Source organism: Phocoena sinus, chromosome 13 (assembly GCF_008692025.1).
Source record: "Phocoena sinus isolate mPhoSin1 chromosome 13, mPhoSin1.pri, whole genome shotgun sequence".
Lineage (NCBI taxonomy): Eukaryota > Metazoa > Chordata > Mammalia > Artiodactyla > Phocoenidae > Phocoena > Phocoena sinus.
This window is the reverse complement of record NC_045775.1, coordinates 35,152,355-35,171,500: the sequence shown is the minus strand read 5'-3', so window position 1 is coordinate 35,171,500 and position 19,146 is coordinate 35,152,355. Positions and strand designations below refer to the sequence as shown.

The following is a 19,146-nucleotide window of genomic DNA, read 5'->3' as shown; positions in this document are numbered from 1 at the left end:
ACTGGTCCCACCTCCCAGCAGCCTGCCCAGAGTGCCCCACCCCACGCTGGCCTCTCCTCCCCGCCTCTGCCAGGTGCCTGTCACTTTATGGAGACCGACACCTCCACACTCAGCCCCACATAAACACACAAGCTGGGGGATCTGGGGGAGGAGGGCCGGGGCCACAGGATGACGGATGAGGCTGCAGCGGCTCCCTTCCCTGCTGCGGCTGTGGTCAGGAGATCTCCCCTCGAAGAAGCCTGATATTTTCCAGGAATTTCCTGAGGGGAGGAGACCAAGCATTCTGGAATGAGAGCCAGCTGTGAGGTTGAGGCCTGGGGATGGAGAGGAGGGCGCTCCGAGCTTCCTGGCTGAGTCAGCGACCATCCCCAGGTAATTTATGGGCTGAGTCAGGGCCGGGGTGGAGGTGGGGAGGGTCGGGGGGGTGGGTGCCTTCTAGGAAGTCTGTCAAGGGGAGAGCAGCCAGACCGGCTGGAAGTGAGGCTGGCCGAGTCCAGCACAGACCCTCCTCTCCCCTCCAGCGCTTGCTCTCCTGCCTGGAGACTAGAGAGGCCACGGCCAAGAGAGGGAGGGAACTGCAGGGGGATGGACGCAAGGCAGCAGAAACAGGAAGCCTCTGGCAGGCCCTGGGGGCTCATGAAGACAGAGGGGGCACGGCTGGCAGGGAGCGGGACTGAGCAGGCCTCAGGGCTAAGTTGGAGGTGAGGAGAGCTCCAGCACCGTGAGGTTCCGGCACCCCAGCCTGAGAGCTGCCCATTCTTCCTTCCTTCCTTGCCCGACCCCTTTCCCAGCAGGCCTGGCTTGTGCTGAAAAGCGGTTCTGGCTTCTGATCCCCCTTCTACCGTGGACCTGCTGGGCCACGCGGGCTCGGGGGCCTCCTTCTCTCTGAGCCTCAAGTCCTCACTTGGGCAAGATGGCCGGGCTCCTCCGAGCCCTGATATGGGGCTACTCAGCTACAGCCAGGGAGAGTCCAGTCCAATGGCGGCGGCTTGGAAAACAGCAAAAAGCAAGCCTGGGAGAGCTGCCCTCTGAGGCCCGTTGCAGGGTTCGGCCTTGAAGAGCGGTGGGGCTGGGGGTAGGAAGGCCAGTGGGGAGAGGCTGAGCCTGGTCACTGTCACCTCCAGATTGGAGGAGCTGCAGGGGATGTAGGGCAGGGTGTGTCATCACACACAGGTACACACCCACGCCCCCCAGCTTCCCAGGAAAATCCCGTTTCTGCCCACATCACCCAACATGGAGGCTTGGGTCCCACAGAAAGATGAGTCCTGATTTAAGCTCCTAGGAGGAGCTCCCTCCTGCTGACAGTGTGGTGGAAGCATCCCTTAGGGCCAAGGGGCCCAGCTTTCTCATGTCATTCATGCACAGCTGTTGCATCATCACATCGGTTACAGAATCATCCCACAGCAGATTCCAAGCAGGGCACTGCAGTCTTGGGGCTCCACGGCCCTGGTCTCAGCATCTCGGAGAGGCCCCTGGATTGCTGTGTTTCCTGCTTTGGCTGATGGCTCAAAGTCCTCAAGCCGGAGAGGAGTCCCTGTGAGGATGGTAGATTTCATAAACCCTGAATTAGGACGTAAGATCTGAAGAAGAATTTGGGGCATTGTGATATTTTGTAAAGATATAAAAAGAATCTCATTTGTCCATGACTAATGAACTGTTTTTCTTGGTAAGACCAGCCGAGATGCAATCAAATCTGGACAGGAGGGTCCTGAACACACATGGGGGTCAGTGGCAGAGCCCCCATCACCACCCAGCTTTGTTCCCTGGTTGCTCTGTGGAGCAGGCGTACCACGTAGAAGGGTGTTGAAATTATCTGGGCAAGAAATGCCAGAACAGAAATGGTGAGAGGTGGCTGGGGTCTGGAATATGTTGGAATCCAGCTGACAGGATTCTTGATGGACTGAACATGGAGTCTAAGAGCAAAGATTCAAGGGCAATTCCAAGGTTTTGGCCCGAGCAACTGAAGGCATGGAGTTGCCATGAACTCAAATAGAGAATGAGTTTTGTTGAACATTTAATAAATTTCTTTAATTGTCAAAAATCCAGAAATCAGGAATGGCTGGAACCAAGCAGGCCATCTGTGGGGTCCCCACTGCCCGCAGGGACCTCTGGCTCATCACACCACCCACCGCAGCCCTAGGGGCTCCCAGGGGGCCCTGGTAGAGAAAGAAGGAGGCTCACCTTCCTGCCTCGGGGTGGGGGAGGGGCAGCAGCCTGAAGGGGCTTGGCCTCCCTGAGTCCCCTGGGCTGACACAGGAGACCCAGTGCCCAGGCAGGGGGTGGTATTAGAACAGGAAGGGAGGTGTGGGGGCCTCTGTCTGCAGAGACCCACCTCTGGCTCACAGAGGCCCTTTCTCCTCAAACCCAGTGTGCTGTTTCCAGAGCCTTCTGGAGGAGGTGTCCACAGGAGCTGAGGATGGCTGCTATAATTCTCCTGGCCACAAACCCCTGCAGGCCCGGCTGACAGAGGCGTGCCTGTGCATCCGGGGCAAGCAAGCGCCTGGGGACTCACGGCCAGAGAGGCTGTGAGGATGGCTTTGTCTGGCTCTCAGGTTGCCCGTGGCCAAGTCCCCCAGCCAGCAGAAGCCCTTTTGGCTGCCAAAGCTCCTGAACTTAGGTTACCCGAGGAAGCAGACTTGTAGCCCATCTGTTTGTCATTGCTGCCCCTGCCTTGGGCCTGCTCGACCTGGGGGCCAAATTCCCTGTCCCCCCATATCTGCCGAGATGAGGGTCAGGAAGCCAGTTCTGTGCAAAGAGCCGGGAGGACCACATTTTGTGAAGATACGGGTTCCAGGGCACCTCTCCAGACCTGCAAGGTCTGTGTCTCTGGGGGAGAGGCCTTGAACCCTGCGTGTTTACAGAGTTCCCCTGGTGATCTGATGGGGGTTGGGAGCCTCACGCTCCCCATACTACATGGAGACACACCAAACTCAGAGAGTCAAAGCTGTGACCTTCAGGACAGGTGGCAGGTGGCATTAGGAGGGGTGTCCTGGTTGTCTGAGCACAAGAGAACCCTGGATCTTTGAGGGGTCTCAAGGGGGAACTGGCAGAGTTTGAGCCTAAAACAAGGATAAAGCCCCAGAGAGGGGATCGCCGTACGGGCTCAGACAAACCGGAGACCTGAGCAGTTCTCCAGAAGCCAATGCCAGCGAGGCCTCGCAGTGGCATCCAGCGCCCGGAATAGGGGTCAGGGAGACTCTGCTTCTCACGGCACGAGAGACTGAGGCACATCGCTCGGAACCCAGCTCCTTCTCTGAAGAGCAGAATCCTTGTTGCCAGCTCAGCTATATGAATGGCTCTTGATGTTTCCTGTGCCCCAGGTTGGGAGCGAGGATTTGGGAGGCTGGAACTGGGGCTAGGGTCGGCCTGGGACAGGGGGAAGTGGGACCCCCTCTGGTCTTCATGGGATGAGCTGGCTGCCATGACCTGCTGCTCCTCCCCGTAAACTCTTTTTTTTTTTTTTTCTTTTTTTTTGCGGTACGCGGGCCTTTCACTGCTGTGCCCCCTCCCGCTGCGGAGCCCAGGCTCCGGATGCGCAGGCTCAGCGGCCATGGCTCACGGGCCCAGCCGCTCCGCGGCATGTGGGATCTTCCTGGACCGGGGCACGAACCCGTGTCCTCTGCATCGTCAGGCGGACTCTCAACCACTGCGCCACCAGGGAAGCCCCTCCCCGTAAACTCTTAACCCCGATCTGGAGAAAGGCGATCTCCAAGGGCAGAGGCTTGCCCACCCAGAAATACATTAAATAAAGACACGTGCTCTGCCCAGGTTTTACCTCATCAGGATCCCAGAGCATAAGACAAACGGCCCCATGTCTGGCTGGGAGGTGTACTTCATTCTCTCAGGTGAGCCCACAGCCTGGGGGTGAGTTTGGGAGAAGGGAGGAGGATATTTTGGACCACATGGATCATGCAGACTTGGGGGCTGGGTGGGCCCTGGAGCTTGGCGCAAGGCTCAGTGCCAAGACCTCCAGAAACGCCCAGCCCTCCCTGGGGCCTGCTCAGGGATGGAGACAAAACCTAGCACCCTTTAATCGAGGGAGTTGATTCCTGAGACTTGTTCTAGGGGCATACATGTATGTGTAAAGACTTAGCTATAGGGTTGCTCTTTACTATTATTTATAAGCCTGAAAATTTGAAAACAACCTAAATATCCAGTAAGAGGGGATTGTTTAATAAGTTATGAACCATCCAGAACATAAAACACAATGCAGCTTTTAAAAGATGTTGCTGTAGAAGAACGTAGAAATAAGCCTAAAGCATAGTAAACAGCAAAATAAAAAGCTGATAAGTATAGAAAGTAACCTGATTTAGAAAACTGGTCAATTCATTAAGAATGTTGGAAGGATATACACCAAAACACTGACAGGTTGTAAGATAAGGAGTAATTTTAGATTTCTTCTTTATCCCTTGTTTTGCTTTTGATTTTAGTTATCTGAATTTGTATCTTTTTCTAGAATTGCCACGCAGTTATTTATACACAGAGTACGAAAATGATTTTAAAATTATTTTCAGTGTTATTATTTTACAAACCAGAGCTTCTAAGATTTGGCTCAGGAAGGAGAATTTCCAGGCAGGAGGGCCGGCTGGATCAACAGCCCTAACTCTATCCGCCTCTGCTCACTCTCCCTTTCGGGTCACTTTCTTCATTCCCACTGCCTCTCCCTGCTTGCCCTTCAGGTTGCCACTGTCCTTTCCATTCTCGGAACCAAGCATAGCTAGAAACCCAGTCTTTGGCTTCTTTAAGCAGAACACATCTAAGAAACCTGTGATGATTATACTGGGTAGAGTTAATAAGCCCTACAGGGAGACAATAGGAACAGAAACACAGCACCCAGAAGAACTATAAAACTAACCAGGCTTCCTCCAGTGAGGGTTCAGGCTCCCTCCAGAGGCACCCAGGTCCTGCCCATCCTCTGTGAAGATCCATGAGGGGTCTGGCTGCACACCCAGTCCTCTGTCTCATCGTAATCTTTAGCATCTTCTTCCCAGGTTCACTTTCCACTTTGGAAAACCCATTCTTCCTCAGGTACTGGCTCTTGAGAATGACCTCCCTTCTCAGGAGGGACCCATCATGATATATTGGAAGAGGGCGCTAGACTTCAGTCCAGCCTCCTGATAAAAATATCGCAGGGCACCGCTAAACCATGGCACTCATTGCAGAGGACATACACCTTACAAGCATCAAAAGACTCTTGGGACTCAAGAAACTTCCAGACCCGAGGGGTAAATGCATGCTTGATATCCCCAAGCCTTTGTTAACACCACTCCATCCACATTCTGCCCCAGTGAAGCTGTGATAGGTAATCAGTGAATTACTTTTCTCCATCAAAAAAGCTAATAGCATTTAGCTGGAGAGGGTGTGGAGAAAAGGGAACCCACCTACACTGTTAGTGGGAATGTAAGTTGGTTCAGCCACTGCGGAAAACAGTATGGAGGTTCCTCAGAAAACTAAAAATAGAATTACCATATGAACTAGCAATACAACTCCTGGGCATGTACTTGGATGAAATTATAATTTAAAAAGATACACGCACCCCTATGTTCATAGCAGCACTATTCACAGTAGCAAAGACATGGAAACAACCAAAACGTCCATCAACAGAGGAATGGATAAAGAAGATGTGGTACATGTATACAATGGAATATTACTCAGCCATAAAAAAGAACGAAATAATGCCATTTGCAGCAACATGGATGCAACTAGAGATTATCAAACGAAGTGAAGTAAGTCAGAAAGAGAAAGACAGATACCATATGATATCACTTATATGTGGAATCTAAAATATGGCACAAATGAACATATCTACAAAACAGAAATAAACTCACAGGCATATAGATCAGACTTGTGGTTGCCAAGGGGGAGGAGGGAGGGAGCGAGATGGACTGGGAGTTTAGGGTTGGTAGATGCAAACTATTCCATTTAGAATGGATAAACAACAAGGTCCTACTGTATAGCACAGGGGACTATGTTCAATATCCTGTGATAAACCATAAAGGCAAAGAATATTTAAAAAAGAATGTGTATATGTGTATAACTGAGTTACTTTGTTGTACAGCAGAGATTGGCAAAGCATTGTAAATCAACTATACTTCAATAAAAAAAAATGTGGCCAAAAAAACTAATAGGGACTTCCCTGGTGGCACAGTGGTTAAGAATCCGCCTGCCAATGCAGGGGACACGGGTTTGATCCCTGGTCTGGGAAGATCCCACATGCTGCAGAGCAACTAAGCCCGTGTGCTTCAACTCCTGAGCTTGCGAGCCACAACTACTGAGCCCGCGAGCCACAACTACTGAGCCCACGCGCCACAACTACTGAAGCCTGCACTCCTAAAGCCCGCGCTCTGCAACAGGAGCAGCCACTGCAATGAGAAGCCCGCGCACTGCAATGAAGGGCAGCCCCTGCTCACCACAATTAGAGAAAAGCCCATGCGCAGCAACAAAGACCCAACACAGCCAAAAACAAACAAACAAACAAAAAACCCAATAGCATTTAAAAATTGTGATATGAATATAGGTTCATCATAAAAAATACTTTAAAATTTAGAAAAGTGTAAAGAGTAAAATAAAAATACCCTATAATCATTACACTAAATGGAGATAAGCATTATTGGCATATTTACACACACATACACTTTTAAATAAAATCGAGATAATGTGTGTAGGTGTGTGTTTATGTACAAACACACACACACAAAATCATGATTTTATAAATGGATATAAAATTCTTCACACACACATATATAAAATTCTGATTTTTTCCCATATAAATTACATCATAAGAATTTTCATGGGTCATTAAAATAGTCTTTAAAAATGTAAGTTTAAATGGTTTTGTAATATCCCATTGTACAGCACACTAATTATTAAACCAATCTCCTATTATCAGACATTTAAGCAATTCCCAAATTGGTTGTGATCATAAATAATAATTTAACCAACATCCTATACACACACCTTTGCATACATCTCTGGTTATTTCTTTAGGATAAATTCCTAGAAATAGAATCACCACATCAAAGGATGTGAACTCCTGCAAAGTTTTCGGTGTCTCCCATCAATGCATACTCATCAAATTGTATAAATGAGAACAAAAGTAAGAGGGAACCCCAGAGCAATGCTTTACCACATTTGCTGCACATTCTGAGACCCAGAGAAAGTTCTAGGGGTTCGGGTGCACCCCCTCCACCCACCCTATGTGACTGCCTTTTGGAGCCTGGCTGGAGGCTGAAGCCAGCAGCCCCTAATGCTCCCGGGCTGGGCCTGGCCCTTCCTCCCACCACACAGTTGCCCCCCTCAACTTCTCAGAAATGCCCCAGAGTCCAGGGGGAGTTGTGGCCAGCCAAGCAGAGGGAGGTCAGGAAGGGCAGTTGCTGTGCTGGGCTTGGTGGTCAGTGCACAACTTGTTCAGGTCCCGCTCGGGCTCCCAGCTCCTGGTGTGGGGCACCAAGCCCTCTTGGAAGCTCCTCTATGGAGGATTTCCTTCCAGCCCATCCTTGTGGCCTTCCGGGGAGGATACAGGGCAGGGACCACGCTCTTCTTCTTCACACGGGGCATCCAAGGCTCAGAGGGGTAAAGAGGGCTGCCTGAGGCCGGCAAGGTGTGAAAGATGGTACAGGACCTGGGACTCCAAGACACTACTCTAGTTCTCTCTCCACCACCCAGCGTTGCCAAAGCACAGAGGGGTGCGTCCCATGGGAAAGTGACCTGGTACAACCCGAGGTAGAAATCCTGTGAGAAGCATGGGCTCATGCCTGTCATTTTCCACAAAGAGTTACTTGGCACCTACTACGGGCCAATCACTGAGGAAAGAGGGGTGACCCAAAGAGGCAGGGCTCCTGCCCTCAAGAAACAACATTCTAATGAGGGAACCAGGTAAAAAACCCCAAAACATGGCCAGTGGTGTTCAGAGCTGTGAATAAAACAAAGCAGGGTAAAGTGGATGGGAAGTGATATGGAGAGGTGGGTAACTTACAGATAGGGTAATCCAGGAAGGCCTCTCTAGGTTGATATTTGAGCAAAGGCCTGAAGGAAGGGAAGGAGCATGTCCTGTGGGTATCTGGAGGAAGACCACTGATGCAAAGGGAATAGCAAGTGCAAAGGTCCTGAGGCAGGAGCAAGAATGGCATGCTTGAGTAGAAGTCAGGAAGTCAGTACGGTGGGAATGGAGTGACAAGTGGAGAATATAGGGAATGACGTCACAGAGCTAGCAGCATCCCCATCAGAGGAGAGAGGGCACTATTTGTGAGCTTCCCCTGGGCCTCAGGTACCATACAGGACACTTGACATCGGTTGTCATGAACCTTTGAGGGTAGGGGATCTTGCTGTGGCAGGCTGCTCTGGGGCAGAAGACAAGAGAATGGCAGAGGGGCTGGGGTAGTGTTCTACCTCCTGGTCAGGTGTTGATACCAAGGCTGTGGGGAGGGAGAGTGTTCTAGAGCTCCAGCCATCCCGCTGTGCTGGGTGCTGAGTGTCCACGGTTGATCAGGCCATAACTATGCTTCTAAGGGTCTCACAGTCCCCTGGAGACAACAGATGGGCACAGTCAACGAGTATATGGCAAGGAAATCCTGTCATTTGGGACAACGTGGATGAACCTGGTGGACATTATGCTAAGTGAAATCAGCCAGACCCAGAAAGACAAATACTGCATGATCTCACTTACATGTGGAAGTTTAAAAAGTCCAGCTCACGGAACCAGAGAGTAGAATGGTGGTTACCAGGGGCTGGGAGGTGTTAGAAATGGGGAGATGTTGATCAAAGGGTTCAAAGTTTCAGATACACAGTATGAATAAATTCTGGAGATCCGATGTATAGCGCTAGACTATAGTTAATATATTATATACTTGAAATTTGCTAAAGCATAGCTCTTAATTGTTTCCACAAAGGAAAAAAAGGTAATGTGTGAAGTAACAGATTGTAAACTAGCTTGGTTGTGGTAATCATTTCAGTGTATATGTATATCAAAACGTCATGTCGTACACCTTAAATATATGCAATTTTTACTTGTCAATTATACCCCAAAAAACCTGGATGAGGGCTTCCCTGGTGGCACAGTGGTTGAGAGTCCGCCTGCCGATGCAGGGGACGCGGGTTCGTGCCCCAGTCTGGGAAGATTCCACATGCCACGGAGCGGCTGGGCCCGTGAGCCGTGGCCTCTGAGCCTGTGCGTCTGGAGCCTGTGCTCCGCAATGGGAGAGGCCACAGCAGTGAGAGGCCCGCGTACCACAAAAAAACAAAACAAAACAAAAAAAACCTGGATGAAAGAAAGAAGGAAAAAAAGAGAGGGAGAGAAAGGAAGGGAGGGAGGGGGAGAGAGAGAGAGAGGGAAAGAAAGAAACAAAGAAAGAAAAAGGAAGGAAGAAAGAAAAAGAAAGAAAGGAAGGAAGGAAGGAAGAAAGAAAAGAAGGAAGGAAGAAAGGAAGAAAGAAAGAAAAAGGAAGGAAGGAAGAAAGGAAGAAAGAAAGGAAGGAAGGAAGAAAGAAAAGAAGGAAGGAAGAAAGGAAGAAAGAAAAAGAAAGGGAAAATGCATCTTTACCACATATATTTGTTAAGTGAAACAAATAAGTTAATGTCAATAAAAGCTGGTCACACAATAGCCTATGAAAAATAAGTACTCCTCGGGAACTTTCTGTATTTTCTGTTCAATTTTTCTGTGACCCTAAAACTGCTCTAAAAAATAAAGTGGGTTTTTTTTGTGGGGGGGGGGGCGGGCCGCACTGCACGGCGTGTAGGATCGTAGTTCCCCGACCAGGGATCGAACCCAAGCCCCCCGCAGTGGAAGCACAGTGCCCTAAGCACTGCACCGCCAGGGAAGTCCCAATTATAAAGTTTATAAATGAAAAAAAAATTAAAAAATAAAAACAAGCCTAGGGCATGACAGGGAAGACTTCCTGGAGAAAGTGACGTTTGAGCTGGACCTTGAGGAATGAACAGGTGAACCAGATTTCAAACAGGTGGGGAAGGTGGAAAATGCACTTCTGATACTTGTTTACTGAGGAGGGAACAGGAGGACCGTTCAGCAGTTGGCTATTAGGGTGTGGAGCACAGGGCCTTGATTTAGGGTCATCACTGGGATGTGGCACCCCTAGAAAGTAGAGAGTAAGAAGACAAGTGCATTGAGAAGAGAACCCTGGGGTACATGGCCATGTTGGAAGTGGAGTAGGATGGGGCTGAGGAAGAGGACCCAAAAGGCAGGAGGACCACCAGGGCAGTGGGCTGACACAAGATTTAAGAAAGAGCAATGTGGGGCTTCCCTGGTGGCGCAGTGGTTGAGAGTCTGCCTGACGATGCAGGGGACATGGGTTCGTGCCCCGGTCCGGGAAGATCCCACATGCCGCGGAGGGGCTGGGCCAGTGAGCCATGGCCACTGAGCCTGCGTGTACGGAGCCTGTGCTCCACAACGGGAGAGGCCACAACAGTGAGAGGCCCGTGTACCACAAAAAAAAAAAAAAAAAAAAAAAAAAGCAATGTGGAAAATGTCAGACATTGCCAAGAGCAAGAGAGAGAAGTGCTGAGAAGGGCTCAAGGGTTGGCAAGAGTTTGGTCCCTGGAGACCTCGGTGAGGATTCATTGGTGGGGTGGACAGAGCAGAGTTCAGGAGGTGTACGACTTTCTTATTGCTGTGTAACAAATCATCACAAACTGAGTGACTTAAATAGTACAACTTCATTCTCTTCCAGTTCTAGCGGTCCAAGATCCAAAATCAGTCTCACTGGGCTAAAGTCAAGGTGCCAGAGGGCTGGTTCCTTACGTAGGCTCCAGGGGAGAACCCATCTCCTCGCCTCTTCAGCCTCTCGTGGCCGCCTCTGTTCCTTGGCTTGTGGCCCCTTCCTCCATCTTCAAAAGGCATCACTCTAATCTCTGCTTCTGTCATCCCCATCGTCTTCTACTCTTCGATCTCCTGCCTCCCTCTTAAAGGATCCTTGCGATTACATTAGACCAACCCAAATAACCCAAGATAATCTCCCCATCTCAAGATCCTTCATTTAATCACACAGGCAAAGTCCTACATAAGGTGACATGGACAGATTCCAGGGTTTGGGGCATGGACATTTTGCAGCAGGAGGCATTATTCAGCCTTCCACTATTCAGGTGGCAGGGGCTGATGGTGGAAGGGAAGAGGAGGGAATGGAGAAGGTGAGTGGAGACAATTCACTGGAAAACGCGTGAGAAAGGAAGGAGGGATGGGACAGAGTCATCCAGACGAAGACCCAGCCTGGTTGGAGGGAAGTGGCTTGTAGGATTTTTTTTTCCCCATCCTGTTGTGTCTCCTTCTCTCCCTCCTTCCCGAAGCCTAATGGGAAAATTGGAAACATAACCCATGAGGAATCAACTGCTTCCCCTCACTCAGGATACCCACCCACCCAGGGGTCTTCCAAGCTCCATGAGCTGAAATCTGCATTTTGAAAAGATTGGTTCTCATTTTATTTCCAACGGCAGGTTCTCCTTAATAAAAAAAAAAAGCTGATTATGCTATTAATTTTTCAAGTTCAGATATTGACGTCCAGCTTAGAAAGGTGATGATTTAATTCACGTTCCTCAACTTTCACGTCCACTCAATACCTTCTGAAAATTTTTTCTCATTGTGCAACTGGTTTTCATTCTCCAACTGATTTTATATGTAGCTTAATTTTTTCCCCAGCTCTAGTGAGATATAAGTGACAAGGGATCTACATTTTTAAACCACAAGGAAAAGAAACCCAGAGCTACCAAGAATAATATTTTATTGACTTGGAACGGGTTTTGGAAGCTGTATTTTTAAACCAACTAGGTGATTTTGATGATCAGACAGTTTGAGGTGGTTTCCCCCCTCCCACCCCTTTCCTCTTTCTCTTCCCTTCAGTAAACTGTTTTTCAACTTTGTTTTTCAGTGAAAACCATTTCCTCCTCACCGTGGACTTGATCCAGAGGCTGCGCCCATCTCTCCCACGTCAACAGTCCTGTGTCCTTGGCAGAAGACAGTGCTCTCATTCTGGGCCTTTCCCTCTTCCTCAGCCAAACCCCTGCTTCTGCACCTCTGTGCAGCTAATAAAAAGGCTGAGTTCCCTGCTGCAGGGAAAGCTCCCACCCGCTGCCATTCTCAGGGATGAGGGGAATGTGCAGCTTTCTTTGCATTTTCCCAGAGCAGCTAGCTCTGTCCCAGGCCTCAGGCGTCCCCGGGTTGAGGCAGAATCTAGCCACAACCGATTTCCAGAGCCATGCAGTCCTGAGTGAACCTGCAGAAATGCAAGAGCTGGGTGCTTCCTGAGTAAAGTTTTCCCGTGAGAGGGCATGAATTGATTTGGGACAAAAAGCACTTGATGGCCCAGGAGCATAGGATTTGGGGGAGCCCTGTGCTGAGTGGAGGTGGGTGGGTATATTTCCTTGGGCCGCAGAGCCTCTCGTCTGGTGGGATCAGCCACTCCAGCCAGTCGCCACCTGGCCCAGCTTTGGAAGATGCGGAGAATGAATTTCACAGTGGTTTCCACGGGGCCATGGCACTGAAACAGCTGCAGGAGGGGACACAGCTGGCGCGGTCCCCACCCCTTCCTACAGAGCTGCCCTGGAGGAATGCCACCCTCCCCATGGGGCGTGAGAGGGTCCTCCTTGTTGTGGTTCCAGGGGCCGTGGGAAGGTACCTCGCAGCTAAACCCCCATTTTTGAGGGCACAGGTTGGCCTTTATTAAAATAAAACCCCATCGTCACTTATTCCAGTAGCTCCCCAATCTAGATGAACGTCAGGATCACCCAGGATGTTTATTAAAAAATAAAGATTAATAAAAATAGTGAGTTCCGGAACCCATCCCAGACCTAATGAATGAGAATCTCTTTGAGGAGGGCTGAGGCTGGAATCGGTGTGATTCGGTTTTATCAGACTGCTTTCCTGGTTCCAGAAGTTTGAGCCCCTAGAATGAGAGCGTGAAGAGGGAATGGTGGGGTCCCGGTTGAGAGAAAATATTTAGAGTCACCGTTCAGAGGCGTATCTATGTGCCAGAGAATTGCAAACTTCAGTTAAATAGGACATTATCTTATTCAGTCATCAAAAACAAAGGTATGGCCAATGATTACCTCCATTTTGCTGACGAGGACATGGGAGCTCAAAAAGGTCACATGGCTCAGAAGAGGCAGAGCTGGAACTCAGACCCACATCTTTCTCTTAGCATCTCTGCCATGGAAAGGATAGTGTGAACCCTGGGCACCACCTTGGGAGGTGGGGCAGCACATGACCGAACTGTGGCATCGACACCAGTGAGGCTGATTGTGGACTTCTGACTTAGACTGTAAGAGAATAAATCTGCATTGTTTTCAGTCACTCGGCTCGTGGTGATTCGTTCCAGCGGCAACAAGAAACTCGTCCACTAGCCTAGAGATAGAGAACTAGCAAGTAGTCAAGCTTCCTCCGGACCCTCAGGCCCAGCTCTACGGAATCTCTGTCCCACACTGCTTGGGGTTGGGCTCGAAGTGCAGGTGAGGCCCTGAAGGGGCCCAGACAACACAGTTGGTGAGATACGGGCCTGTGGGAGGTGTGTGCACGTACGTGCCTGTGTGTCAGAGCGAAGGGAAGAGCACACCTTCATGCATTGGGAATTTCTGGGTAGACGATCCACCAAAGCCACGTCAATGTTTTTCTCTCCAGGAAAAAATTACTCAATCCCTATCAAAAAAGTCACAGTTTCACACGCACATACCTGGACGGACTTGTGGGTCCTAGGGAGAAGAAAAACACCCCTCCCGCTCCAGGCGTCTTTAATTTTCACGGGGCAGGGAGCACAGCTGAGGGAGGCTGGGGGAGCCATCAGCCAAGGACTGTGGACACATTGTGACATCTGGATTTCCCCAAGGCTCTGGGGTCCCGTGGAGTGAGCGTTCCACCCCTACCCCCATCCCCGCAGGGCTTCCCATTTCCACAAAATCTCTGGGAAAATTTGACACATTTTTTTTTAGCAGCAGAGAGCAATTGGAATTTCCAGCTTAATTCCAGATGTGGTGCTGACTGTGCTGGGGAGTTTGGCCTTATAAAGCATCCGGAGGCCCATCATCCCATCAGACACCCCCAGCACTGGCCTGTACAATTGTGCGCGTCCCCCTTCTTCAACTCCGGGTCTTGCAGTTGGACTTTTCTCTGGAGAGCTGGAGAGAGCCCATGCATGCGGCTTTCACACGTGTGGAGAGGGCTGGGTGTTGGCTGGGCCTGAGCCGGCAGGCTGGAGCCCAGAGTGCCTCTGGGGCAGGTAGTGGGGGCCATGACAGAGAAGGAACCAAGTTGTGAGGAGTGCTCGGGGGACGTGGACGAGGCCAGATACTGGATCTGGAGCAGGCTGTGGAGGGGGCGGGGGGCGGCGCTCAGGGAACCAAGGGGCCAGTCTGCACTGAGGTCATAGCTGGTGCCTGGCCAGGGGCTGCTGAGAGGGCAGGCAGAATGGAAAGGCCCTTAACCCAGCCAGCGTACCCTGGTTCCTGGGGCTCAGTCCCCCAGACAAGACGTCAGGACCAGATGGCTCCTCGGCAGGAGTGAGGGTCCCCCTCGATGCTTCAGTGAAACCACGAGAGGATTAAGAATGTCACTCCCCCCCACAAAAAATGTCACCCCCCTTTTCACCTAAATGGGAAGGAAATCCAAAAAAGAGGGGAAATATGTATCCATATAGCTGAATCGCTTTCCTGAGCAGTGGAAACTAACACAACATTGTAAAACAACTATACTCCAATAAAAATTAATTGAAAACAAAATGTCACCCCCTTTTGGCAGCTTATCTATGATTGCCCTAGTTAGCAGCTAGAATAATGCACCACATCCTAATTCCCAGAACCTATGAATATGTTACCTCACAGGCAAAGGACTTGGCTGATGTGATCATGTTAAGGGGCTTGAGATGAGGAAATTGTCCTGGAGTGTCTGGGAGGGTCCAATGTAATCACAAGGCTTCCTCCTAAGAGGAAGGCAGGAAGGTCAAAGTAATGGAAAGGCGATGCGACAGCATGATGGAGGAAGGAGCCACAGGGCAAGGAATGCAGGCGGCTTCTAGGATCTGGAAAAGGCAAGGAGATGGAGTTTCCCCTACAGCCTCCAGAAAGAACACAGCCTTGCTGGTACTTTGACTTTAGCCTGGTGAGGTCGATTTTGGACTTCTGACCTCCAGTAATGTAAAATAAATTTGTGTGTTTTAAACCTCTAAGTTTGTGGTGATCTGTTACAGCAGCGATAGGAAACGAATACACCCTCCCATCGTGTGGTGGCTGTCATGCTCTCTGCCCCATTCCCTTCGACAAGTTTCTTTTCAACATGACACAGGGTGAGGGGAGTATCCCACCTGTCCTCCCCCAACGGCCCTGGCTGAACACAAGCACAGACCACCACGAGGAGGCCGGGAGGGGCTGCTTCTCGCCAGCCAGGGCCTCCAGCTGGTAGCAGAGCTGGGCCCTATCCAGGACCCCAGACTCCTGGGCCAAGACCTTCCCCCTCAGCCACTGCCTTCCTTCACCCCGTGGATGAGACAGCCACGCGCCTGCCGTTTTCTCCAGCCCTCTACATTCCCCCCATTCTCTGGGGCTCTGCTCCCCACTGCCAACAAGGAGAACAACATTTTCAAGGTGCAAAAGAAGGAACCAGAACACACACACACACACACACACACACACACACACACACACACACACACACACACATACCTCTGGAAGTACTTGCTTCCTGGGAACTAGACGTCAGCTACACCTGCTGTAAACAGGGTCCTAACAAACCCAGGGCAGGAGGTGGTCCGGCAGGGTCAGTGTGTGTGGACGTGGGACAGTACAGAGGGTCAGAGGACCCCGCATCCCTGCCCCTAAGAATGTTGAGATTCCACAGCACCCCCTGTCACTTATTTCTCTCCCCTCTCCTTACAAGGCCAAGCATAGACAGCTATGCACGAGTCACACAGGCACCCACCTGCACACAAACATACACAGGGACACAAGCGGCGCTGGCGTGTGCAAAGAGAAAATGGGCAAACACGTGTGCACAGACACCACCCAACACACTTAAAAACAGGCAGTTTTGCCTCAGCAGGGCAGACATCGACACGCCCGCATACACACATACCGTACATACTTGCACACACCCACAGGGGTGCACACACATGCAGACACACCCATGCACGAGTGAAGAGCACCTGTGCAGATGGACACCTGGACACCTGTGAGCAGAGAGGACTGTCCAGTGCTTCCCACACCTCCCTGCAGGGAGGGAGGTGGGGATTCCCTCCCCAACCCACCCTCCTGAGCTCTGCTCTGGAGCCCTCTGCTGGGGAGGCCAGGAACAGGCTGTCAGGCGCTCCTTGGCCCTGGAGCTGAGCTGGCCTGGACAGGGGGTTTGGAGGGAAGGGGCATGAGGAGAGAAAGGGAACCAACCACAGCCAGCCCCTGGGCCCTCGGCATCCTGCCCCCACGTGGTGCAAATGACTTTCTGCAGCCTCCAATCTAGCACTGAAGGAGAGATTTCCCTCGCAAAGATTCCTCTTGGACCCCAGCCTCTTTTTGCCAGACTCCAGACCCACCGTGCCCTTTCAGTGGGCGCTGCTAGTATGGCTGCGTGCAGAGGAAGGGGCCCTGGCCTGGCGGCATCACACACCCCTCTCTCCAGGACAAGGCGGCTTTACCCTCCCACACTCCAGGAGCCCAAGCTGACTCCACCCTTCTCCCCTCACCCCGCCTAGGCCATCTTGCAGTGGCACTGCTGGGCACCCAGCCCCCTTGCCACCCACAGGGTCTCTGACTCCGCTTGCTACAGCTGCCTGTTCAAACCTCCACCTCCTGTACTTCTTCACAGAAACCACCCTCCCGCTTTCAACAGCTTTTTCTTTCCGTTCTCTCCTGGGGGAGAGGGAGGAAGTGAAGAAGATCTGGCCTTTGGAATAGGATGGATGAACCCGAATTCAGGTCTCAGCCCAGAGGTGGGATTTACTCACCAGCTATGGGCCTCCTGGGCAGCTAACCTAACTGCTCTCAGCCTCAGCTTCACCAGCTAGAATGGAGATCGTGTTACTTAGGTGGCAGAGTGAGAACATTCTCAGTGCCCAGGACCAGAGATGGTATAAGGGGTGAGCCAGCCATGTAGCTGGCTAGGGTGTCGTCTTTATGAGGTACTCAGTCATCACTGGACATATAAGGAGATGAGAAAACCACGTCTGGAACTCTTTTAAGGGTCAGTTGGTCATTCTGCTTTAATAAGCTACTTGCAGTGGGGTGGTGGGGGGACCCCAAAAGAAGAGGCCAGAATAACGATCGTTGGTCTCTAAGCTGTTCCGTAAGGAGGGCGGGGCAAGGTCTCTAGAGAGTTTTTGTGTATCTAATTGCAGCATGCAAGTTCAGCGTCAGAGCTGAACTGCTCAGAGGAGATCCAGGGGTCCCCTCCTCTGCCCACTCCCCCCTTTCTCCAAGCAGAGATCAGTTCCACTATACTAAAGTTGAACTGATAGTAAAGGAATACAGTTTGATGGGACATAAAATGATTAGCCTGCTTGGGGGACCCACATGCTTCCCCATTGGGCCCTTCCTGACACGTGGAAGGTGCTTAATGAATGTTAGTCGGGTCTGTCTCTCCAGTGCTTGGCCCAAAGACTTCTCTGCAGCCCCCTCCGCTCAGCCTAGCCCTTCTCAAATCCTCTCTGCCTGGTCCTTGGGTCTACAGCATCACTTAGATCTTCACCACACCCTTTCCCCCCAACCTTAGCCTACTGGCCCAGCCCATCCTGCAAGCCTCGAGGCTTCTAGCAGGCGTCAAGATTTCCATTTCTTGGGAAGTCAGATAGCTCTTATACATTATCCTGTTTAAAACAACAAAAGGCAGCTGCTATCTTGTCCCGGAGGAAAGTATCTCCTTATCTTAAATGTCTACCACCAGGCAGTCCCCGCTTGCCAGTGAGTAACATTTCAAAAGTTGGTTTCTGGGAGGTGGACTGGGGTTCCAGCAACGAGCCAAGAGAAAATCGAGGACTCAGCGTTATGAATGGGGCTCAGTTTTCCAGGTTGAGCCATAAATGCTCATTTAACGCATCACAAAGCTAGGCTGCCACACACCCACACAGGGGAGAAAAGAAAAACCCTACTGTTTCAAGACCTATAGGTAGAAATGGAAAATAACAATGTGGGTGTAGAAAATTATTTATTTTTTCTTAAAAGCTGGTGCTTGAGGGAAAGCAGGTTTCTTAACAGGAGTATGCGGTGATGGGTGGGACATTCTGAAGGAAACTTTGAGGTGTTTTCAAAGGCTTTAGAGGCTGAAAGCTTTTGTTCTTTAACATTCCGATGAATCTTTCTGGCGTTCAGTCTGCCTTTTTTTGACACAGGGCAGTCCTGGCTCTATCCTGACATGCAGTCAGCCAGGATTGTTTGGGTGGAAAGAATAAACTGGGGAAAGGAACTCATGAGGTAACTGGGGTCGGGTTGTTAGAAAGGAGATGAAGGAAGTGGATTCAAGGGTGTGTAATTTGGGTTTTAAAGATGCCCTGAGGGGAATTCCCTGGCAGTCCAGTGGTTAGGATTCCACGCTCTCACTGCTGAGGGTATGGGTTCAATCCCTGGTCTTGGAACTAAGATCCCACAAGCTAAAAAAGAAAAAAAAGGCCTGAGGAAGAATGAGCTGAACTGAACTGATTGTGGTAAAAAACAAAGAACAAAAACAGAAAGAAAAGGGAAATTATGGTACATATGTGACCCCATCTTTCCAATCTCAAAAGGAGGTGGAAGCTGGACTGTTCCAAGGCTGACCACCAGGTGACACCACAGGCCCAGGACAGCTTGGTTGCAGTCATGGCAGGTAGAGGGGACTCGGGAGGTCCCAGGGGACCGGGAGAGTCACAGGTTTGGAAGCACAGGACATTCTCAGATTCCATCCTCCTTCTGACTGAGTTGGAGAGAGAACGCTCATGCACATTCCCTTCCTTCTCCAGCTCTCATCCCATCTCCCCTGAGGGTTTTATGCTGGTATACTAGGTGGCATGGGGATGGATGGTGCCCAGAGGGATGGGGGCCCAGGATGGGTGGTGAGTGAAGAGACGAGGAAGATGGGGCTCAGGAAGGTCTTGGACAGAACCTTGATAGCGTGAGCGGGCAGAAGACCATGAACCTTTATTGAAAGTCCGCCTCCACTCACAGGTCCTGACACAGGGAAGCCCAGGGGGGAATCAA

General features: G+C 50.7%; 1 long non-coding RNA gene across 1 annotated transcript in view; it reads right to left on the bottom strand.

Moving 5' to 3' along the window:
* Positions 1–434: 434 nt before the first annotated feature.
* LOC116764518 overlaps positions 435–19,146 on the bottom strand; it is a 205,686-nt gene continuing 186,974 nt past the window's right edge. Inside the window, exon 6 of the long non-coding RNA XR_004352916.1 lies at positions 435–1,534. This is a non-coding gene — a long non-coding RNA (uncharacterized LOC116764518). The remainder of the gene's footprint in view (positions 1,535–19,146) is intronic.